At 34.4% G+C, this 9,900-nt stretch overlaps 1 long non-coding RNA gene across 1 annotated transcript; it reads left to right on the top strand.

The window, feature by feature from the left end:
* Positions 1-39: 39 nt before the first annotated feature.
* LOC103965714 lies at positions 40-2,388 on the top strand. The gene is made up of 2 exons (XR_007251577.1): positions 40-1,677; positions 2,356-2,388. It is a non-coding gene; the product is annotated as an uncharacterized LOC103965714 (long non-coding RNA).
* The last annotated feature ends 7,512 nt before the right edge of the window (positions 2,389-9,900 follow it).

Here is a 9,900-nt window from a genome sequence, read left to right as displayed (position 1 = left end):
ATAACATTTTATAAAATTATATATACTAAAACTCAGTTAATGATCACTGTTCATTAACAGTGATTTGACCGAAATGCCCCTCTTTTGATCACCATGGCCCGTTGTTTTTTGTGTTCAGCACAGTGAAATTACGTGTTTACCCCCATTGTCCACCTGTCGATCATCGTGAAGGTTAGCTGAATTGGGTCTGCTTCGAAACAAACTCCACTTTTGCTTCCATTTCGTCTTCTCTCTCAGAAACATTACCCTCTCTCTCTCTCTCTCTCACTCAGAAAGCACCAACAACATTGTTTGGCTTGCATAGGTTCGTGAATTTGATGAAAATTAAAATGAATTTAAGGAAAGGAGTTTGAAGAAAGCGAAGGTATGCAGATGCTACATGTTGAGATACTTCTGTAAGGTTTACAATCACACTACTTTTGTTGAATATCTCTTATGGCAATCATGTTTCCTTAACTATGTACTACTGCCTTACTCAAGCTTTTTATTCAGTTTTTGTACACTCGATTGGTTTTTTCTGGTTGGTTCGAAATACTTTTGAGATTGGGAGACAAACCAGAAATTCAAATCAAAAAAAAAAAAAAAAAAAAAAAAAAAAAAAAAACTTGAATTTGGTCCCGATTAGAAGAAAATTTTAAGCCCAGAAAAAGCTGCTTTCCCTGGTGAGTTTTTCGGCCAATTTGGGGTTGATAATTATGTGATTTGAATATTCTGTGTTTAGAACTATATATTTGAATTTCAAAATGAGTTTGATTTGCAAATTTCCCTTTTTTATTTTGGGGGTTTTGTTTTCAAACTTGAATGCCTTTGATTTCTCAAGCCCTGTATACTCAAGGTAAGCAATTTAAAGTTTTGTTTAAGTTTTATTATATTGGAGTTGAATTTGGTTGCACCTTGGAGTTTGATTTTGTTTAAGTTTATATTGAAGTTGAATTTGGTTGTTCCTTGGGGTTGACTTTGTTCAAGTTTTGGTGGATTTATTTATTTATTTTTTTTTTCATTTTTCTTATCCATTTCTTTTTGTGATGATACATGCATGTAAAGTCCACTGTAGGAGTTCTGTAATAACAGTTCTCCTTATCGTGAGGGAATATATTGTCATCCAGTTTGTAGGAATGAGAGGACTAAATTGATGTAGCCTGAAATAGTTTAGAGGAGTGCATGTATAAATAATAAACGTAAAACTTATTTTTCGTGTTTTTGTTTATCTTATTTATGCTTTTAACTACATGGCATAGGTCTAACATGATTAGAACTTTAATATCATGATGTGTGATGCTAATTAAGCACAATATGAGTATCTGTACCAAGAAAAACATGAGCATCTATATGTTCCTATTGAGTCAAGTGAGGCATCTTATGCACAAGCACGAGTCATGACTAATTAATGACCTACGAAATAAACCATTTTTAAGACCTTATATCATTTAGATCTTTAGTTATGTAACAAGCTGGTCATTATGTTGCAGATTGAGACAAGTTTTGGAAAAGAAAACGAATTTAATTAAGTTTGGAGTTGATTTTCTTTGAGTTTAGAGGGTAAGTTCTTTAGCCGATTTGGGGTGGGTAATTTTGTGTTTAGAACTGTAAATTCTGTGCAAATTTCATTTTTCTGATTTTGGGGGTTTTATTTCCAGGCTAGAACGCTGTCGTTTTCTGAAGCCCTCTGTACACAAGGTAAGAAATTTATACTTTTGGTGGATTTGGAGTTTTGTTGAAGTTTGATCACATTGTTTCGCTATAATAATTTACATTGATTATATTGGAGTTGCAGTTAAATTTCATTGCGTTCTCGGATGAGTTGGTTTGTTCTAAATTTTGGATAAAGAATAATTCCCATTTGGGTATATATACATTGAACTCCAAACATTATATAACCAAAAGTATGCAAGAATCAGTGTTGATTTAAACATACAGCATTATGTGTGTATTAAAAAATAGTGGACACCAGAGTAAACCTATTTAAGTATTGACTTATTAGTTTGATCATTTTTCTCCTCCTCAAACAAAATGCAATTTTTAACTGTGCAAGGTTAGGAATATGCACCTCTCTCCTTGGGGTTTTCAGTGAGGTGTTTTAATTGAATTACAGATTTGAGTAATTAGATTTTTCAATGCTGTTATTTTTTTAACAATTTATGATGCTATTTGTAAAAATTGGTCAGGTATTTTTTTTAACAACTATAATATCATTTGATTTCAATTCATAATTACTTCTTTTGTTAAATTTAAGCTTGATTCTGTTAGTAAATTTTTATACTTTATGTCCAAATACATATATAGTGTTTTATACGTATAATTTATTAAGTTTTATAATGTTGCTGAGTATTTTGAGTACGTTCTTTTTGTGTGTAGAGAGTGAAAAGTGCATTGTTCATAAAGGCAAAACAAAAGACAGCTTCTACATGTTGGAAGAAGAGAGGTTAGTTTGATCGTGATTTCTTTATTGATTTGGTTAAATCGAAGTTGGCTTGCGTCTAATTCAGTCGTTTTGCTTGCACAGGTTGAAGTCACTAGCTTTGTTAATGGTGGTAACCGAAATCAACCCAAGCTCATGTCAAAACGATACATAATTTTCGATATGGTGAGAACTTAGACCATTTTTTTATCTTTTTCATTTTTTGAAATTTAGAAATTGAATTACTTTTCTATACTTTTTTGTGATCATGCACTGAGAATTTGTTAATTGTGTTAATATATATGAGGTAGGATTTATACTTTCTAGATCCATTTCTCATGTTTAGAGATTGCTTGGTTTCGTATTGTCAAATAGTTTATGAATTTCCATATTAAGTGCGTCAATATGTTGTTGCAATAATTTAATTAGATGTGATATATGTTGATATGTTTATACCTTTGAAACGTAATTTTTCACACAATTTCTAATCCCGCAACAACGTGCAGGCAAAACTTTCTAGTGTTCTACTATAATTGAGATATCAAATTAAAATACTTTTTGGTTATCTATAAAATTAGGTGGGTCAGAATATTATAATAAATTAATTATTAAGTGAAGAGAAATAAAGAAATATGTGGGCAAACATTATATTAGAACAAAACTAAATTTGATATTGCTTTTAAATAGACCTGGCATTCGTGTCGTGTTGCCCGTATTCGTGTCGTTTTCGTGTCATACCCGATATCTTAACGGGTCGTGTCGTGTAACACCCATTAAAATAAACGGGTAAAATGACCCGACCTGAAATCGACCCGATAATATTAACGGGTAATATGACCCGACCCGTTACCCGTTAAGAAAAATATATTTTAAACTAATAAATAATTAAATAAAAAACATAATACTTTTTTGCGTGAAAAAAAGGTTGCACGCCCAAACTAATAACCCTAAACCTAAACCGACTTATTACTAATAACCCTAAACCATTCCTCAAATTTGATCTTCTACCAACATGTCAAATTGTGATAGACTGATAATCTATAATGATAGATAATACATACCATATTGTCACATTCAACCAAAACATAAAAACACAATTTTCTTTTAAGTATATTTACATATCCAAAATAAGAGCATAATAAAAAAAACATTAGAACATTACAAAATATCAAATGTTCAAAAGATTTGCAAAATTAAGGACATTGGAACATTAGAACATCTTGCACATTTTCTTCCAATCAAACCTTTCAATTTTCCTCAATCACCATGGGAAAAAGTATTGGAACTTTGGCTTGATAGATTATCTTCAAGAGTTATATTGATGATGTTTTCATTGAGGCTTTCCACATTAGCACTGTCACATCCTGGCCCGGGTGGGACCACTTCCCAGGCCCGCTCCACCACAGTAGCACGATATTGTCCGCTTTGGGCTTACCATTCCCTCACGGTTTTGTTTTTGGGAACTCACACGAGAACTTCCCGATGGGTCACCTATCCTGGGAATGCTCTCGCGCGCTACTCGTTTAACTTCGGAGTTCTCATGGAACCCGAAGCCAGTGAGCACCCAAAAGGCCTCGTGTTAAGTAAGGATGAAAATATACATTTAAGGATCACTCCCCTTGGCGATGTGGAATGTTACAATCCACCCCCTTTAGGGGCCCGACGTCCTCTTCGGCACACACGCGGCCAGGGTTAGGCTCTGATACCAATTTGTCACATCCCGACCCGGGTGGGACCACTTTCCGAGCCCGCTCCACCACCGTAGCATGATATTGTCCGCTTTGGGCTTACCATTCCCTCACGGTTTTGTTTTTGGGAATTCACACGAGAACTTCCCGATGGGTCACCCATCCTGGGAATACTCTCGCGCGCTACTCGCTTAACTTCGGAGTTTCCATGGAACCCGAAGCCAGTGAGCTCCCAAAAGGCCTCGTGTTAAGTAGGGATGGGAATATACATTTAAGGATAACTCCCCTTGGTGATGTGGGTGGGACCACTTCCCGGGCCCGCTCCACCACCGTAGCACGATATTGTCCGCTTTGGGCTTACCATTCCCTCATGGTTTTGTTTTTGGGAACTCACACGAGAACTTCCCGATGGGTCACCCATCCTAGGAATGTTCTCGCGCACTACTCGCTTAACTTCGGAGTTCCCATGGAACCCGAAGCCAGTGAGCTCCCAAAAAGCCTCGTGTTAAGTAGGGATGATAATATACATTTAAGGATCACTCACCTTGGCGATGTGGGATGTTACACTCCACCCCCCTTAAAGGCCCGATGTCCTCGTTGGCACACACGCGGCCAGGGTTAGACTATGATACCAATTGTCACATCCCCGTCCGGGACGGATCACTTCCTTGGCCCGCTCCACCACCGTAGCACGATATTGTCCGCTTTGGGCTTACCATTCCCTCACGGTTTTGTTTTTGGGAACTCATGAGCAACTTCCCAGTGGGTCACCTATCATGGGATTGCTCTAGCCCCCTTCTCGCTTAACTTCGAAGTTCCTACGGAACCCGAAGCCAGTAAGCTCCCAAAAGGCCTCGTGTTAAGTAGGGATGGGAATATACATTTAAGGATCACTCCCCTTGGCGATGTGGGATGTTACAAGCACTCTCTTCTGCATAAACTAAACATAGAAAAATCAAACATTGTATGTAAACCATTCAAATTATGGGTACTAAAAATAATTATGAAAAGATAAAAAAAATAGTTCTATATTATATAAACGATATACTACCTCCTTTTCCAAAAAGCCAATCTCGTGTACGCAGCAAAGCTTGAACCGTGTCTAACAACAATGAAGTACGATATTGATCTAGCACTTTACCCCCAATACTAAAAGCAGATTCTGACGCAACAGTTGAAATAGGAATTGTTAGCACATCTCATGCTAACTGAGAAAGTATTGGATAATGAAAACGCTCCATTTGCCACCAAAAAAGAACATCTATATCTTGTCTTCTATCTAGTCTTTTATCATCCAAATACTTCTGTAATTCACCTTTTTCAACTGAGTTTAATTATTATCAAAATCCTACATCAAAAAAATAAAATAAAAACATAAACATCATAAAAATTATGCATAACCCAATTTCTAATATAATATTAATAGTTTTAAAGTACTATGTATAAAAAGGAAAATAAAAACTTTATGTTACCTCAAAGAGAGCATCTCCACCTTCTATTTGATGATTAGGCGTCGAGTTCATTGGAATATTTGAATAATTAAAATGAGCATATATTTCCGAGTACACATTAAAGAGAGCAGTCAGTGTGGCATAAACATTATTATATTCCATAGAATTCACGCCATGAAGCTTTGTGTGAGCCCAATCCACAAAATGTAGCTTATAACGAGGATCCAAGATGATTGCAATTGACATAATCAAACTGTAATCTGACCAATACTTCTCAAACTTCAAGTGCATATAATTCCCCATCTTATTCATGAAACTATCACAGTCATCAATGGCTGCCTTAATTTGAAGCTGAATTACGAACACTTTAGGGAAGAATAAATTTGATGTGGGGTACTTTATTCCAGAGAATAAGCATGTAACATCATAAAAGTACCCCAAAAACTTCGAAATCTTCACCACTTTATCCCACTCTTCAGAAGAAAGACAACTTTCAAAATTTGAATCACTCAATCCTAAATTAATAAAAACATATCGATAGAAAATGGCAATATCTAGCATAAGATAGGTTGAGTTCCATCTAGTAGGGACATCTTGTCTCAAACCTCTCTTACTATCCAATATCCCTACTTGCCTAACACATTCTTGAAACTTTAGTTTCCTAGCCTCAGAACCCTTTACATACTTGATGCATTCACGAATTTTTATCACCGAAGAATCAATTTCTTTAAGTCCATCTTGGACTATCAAATTCAAAATATGAGTACAACAACGCACATGAAAGAAATCACCATTCATCAAGAGAAGACCTCTAATATTTAATTGATTCCTCAAAATATTAACAAAACAAATATTTGAAGAAGCATTATCCAAGGTAATAGAAAATAACTTCTTCTCAATCCCCCACTCAGTCACCAACGCACTTATTTTCTCACATAATGCAACACCAGTATGCGGAGGAGGCATGTGACAAAAACTTATAATCCTTTTATTCAATTTCCAATCCTTGTCTACAAAGTGAGCAGTAAGTGCAAGATACCCATCAATGCACTGAGATGACCATAAGTCTGATGTCAAACAAATTCTACCTTTAACCGAGCCTAACAAATTATGCAGTGCTTGTTTTTCAGTTTTGAACATCCTCAACACACAAGCTTTGATAGTATTTCGACATGGTAGTTTAATATCAGGACATACATATGCAAACAAAGCCTTAATTCACTCATGTTCAATAAAATTAAAAGGAAGATTATGCTTGATGATTGCCTCTACTAATAAGCCACGGAATACCAGAGGATCAAACTTTTGGGAACACAATTCAGATTCCGACATAAACAATTCAACATTATTCTTTGCAGGGCATGTATTCAAATGTCTTTTCATATTTCTTGTCCCATGATGACTATCATCTATCACTACTTTCTTACAATCTTTGCATTGAGCATGACATTTACCATCTTCAAAAATAGTATCCAATTTAGTGAAAGTGTTCCAAACAGGATATCGAAGTTTTATTGTTCTAGCCTTTTTCTTTGCAAAACTCGTATTTGTATTCTCCATACTTTCGCTTCCAAGATCTCGTTCTGTTCCCATTATAATCTCAACGGACTCCTCATCGTTTACTGAATCTGAATCTCTAGCATCCATTGCTTCTAAAACAAAATGGGTATAAATTAATTAATAGCTTTTTAAATAGGTAGGATATTATATTACTAACAGTAACAATGGATATTACTAAGCAATTACGCATTCGCCATTCAGCATTAGACAAGACAATGATCCAAAATAGTACTCTCCAAAGTTGCCACTGCTTATTCTTTTCTCTAAGTCAAAATGGTCATACGCACAGGACAACATACCTTATTCTTGAATCCAAATTAAAAAGAAGCAATGAGAGACAAAAATTTCAAACAAAATGTATAAAATTAAAATAAAAATATATTACGATGAGGGAGATTAATCCGAAAGATAATGGAATATGTACAATTGGCTAAGCATTTAGTAGGCATACAAATTAAAAAGCAATAAAACTAGGGCTTGAAGTTTTGCTAGAATTCCTCTTCCTAATAAATTATAATTAATTCATAATTAACCCGGACACTTAAAACAAGATTTAATTTCTATCCCTCATTTTCGTTAGGGTCACAACAATGATCCAAAATAGTACTCTCCAAAGCTGCCATTGCTTATTCTTTTCTCTAAGTTAAAATGGTCATGCATGCACACGGGACATACCTTATTCTTGAATCCAAATTAAAAAGAAGCAATGAGTGACAAAAAATTCAAACAAAATGTATAAAAATAAAATAAAAATATATTACGATGAGATTAATCCGAAAGAAATTGGAATATGTACAATTGGCTAAGCATTTGGTAGGCATACAAATTAAAAAGCAATAGAATTGAGGCATGAAGTTTTGTCAGAATTCATCTTCCTAATAAATTATAATTAATTCATAATTAATCCGGACACTTAAAACAATTTTCCAAGATTTAATTTTTATCCCTCATTTTCGTTAGGGTTACAACAATGATCCAAATTAGTACTCTCCAAAGCAGCCACTGCTTTCAGTTCAGTTACATTTTTTCATTTCCAATTTTCCATGAATGGAGGAATAAAGAGGGAGAAATACTTACATAGAGAAATACAGAGGAAGTGGCTGTACGAATGGAGGACGAGAAGATCGTGGCTGTCGGATTAGAGTTTTTTGGAAGAACAAATGGTGGGAGAGAGGGCTAGGAAGAATAAACAGCGCCGCTGGTCAGGACTTGGGTGGGACTTGGGAGAGACAGATAGGGTTACGGCTTACGGGATGGGAGGGGAGAGAGCCGAGAGACTAGAGAAAGGGATTAGATTTATTATTTAGGGCTGGGCATTTGCATTTGGGTAGTGGGCAGCCTGGGCTCAAAGTCAGTGGGCTGGCTTTGTTAGTGGCTTTTGTTTTTTTTTGTATTTTTTGTTTGAAGACTACTAGTAGTCTAGTAGCTTTCCTTTTGTTTTGATTTGATCAAATCACTAGATCAGTGAGTCAGGGACTCAAAGTCGGAGTCATATGGAAATAATGGAAAATATAAGGGGTTTTTTGTCCAAAAAATTTTTAATAATATAAGTGAAATATAATCCAACGGTACAGATTTACTCTCATTTATCTTACGGCTGTTATTTAAGTAAAGTCTTTAATAGTTTTTTAATTAATGTAGAAGTATAAAAAATATAGAAAAAATATATAAACGCTCGTAATAACAAGCTTTACAACTTTCGTGAAGAACTTAACTTTGAAATCGCCACTATAATCATATAAATCATAGATCAAAATTTAACTGTTGATTGTTGTTTATATTTACGCTTCATTTTTCTCATCAAATTTTGTTTTTTCCAGATATTTTTTTTTTTTTTGAAAACATGATCTATTAGAGGATGCCAGAAGATGAACGGTTTGGATCGTTGATATTATGTTCAGAGTTTTATGGTTAGTGAAAATATTGCTTGATGTTTACAAAGTTTCTACAAACTATATGACATCGACTCATATTTCAATTAACCGTAAATATCGAAACATAATATTAAAGATCTAAACCGCTCATCTTCTTACATCTGCCAGATGATCATGTTTTCAAAAAAGAAAATTTAAAAAATGAAATTCAGTAACAAGAATAAGGCGTAAATGACAATCAACGGTTAAATATAAATTTAAGGTTTATGGATTATAGTGTTGGATTTCGATGCTGACCCTTCATGAAAGTTGTAAAGCTTGTCATTATGAGTGATTGCATATTTTTTTTTACATTTTTTACACTTCTACAATAATTATTATTAACTTTATTAATTTTTCCCTCAAATAAAAAACATTATTTATGAGGATTTGGAGGATTTTAAAAATCTAAACGATAATGTAAGTGTAACCATTATATACTGGTAGAGGAATAATGATGAATCACAAGTGTTTATATATTCTTTCACATTTTTCATACTTGTATGTATGTCTTCTTAGTTTATTTTAATTTTAGACAACAACATATTAAGTAAAATTTATTATCTTAAGCTTTTCAAGGGTATTGAGGTGGGCCTGGCCCACGGTTTCCTTCTGGTAGCATGGTTTTAGCCTTTTAGGGAAGCATATTTGATTTTATAAGTTGGACTCTCTCTCTCTCTCTCCCTAAAATCAAATGCGCATGGTTTTATAAAATCAAATGAAGCAGCATGTTAGGACTCCTAACCCTTTGGCCTTTGCTTGACAACCTATGGGTCAGAATTTCCTCCTTCAAGGAAGGAGAGCTCCCATATGATATCCTAGTAATGATAATAAGGAACTCTCATAATAAAAATAAATAATGACAAAAACCTTTTTTTTTTTTTTAACTT

The sequence above is a fragment of a genome, unplaced genomic scaffold (genome assembly GCF_019419815.1).
Source record: "Pyrus x bretschneideri cultivar Hongxiangsu unplaced genomic scaffold, Pyrus_bretschneideri_v1 Contig41, whole genome shotgun sequence".
Classification (NCBI taxonomy): Eukaryota; Viridiplantae; Streptophyta; class Magnoliopsida; order Rosales; family Rosaceae; genus Pyrus; species Pyrus x bretschneideri.
Note: the sequence above shows the minus strand (reverse complement) of the source record. Positions and strands in the feature narration are given on the sequence as shown.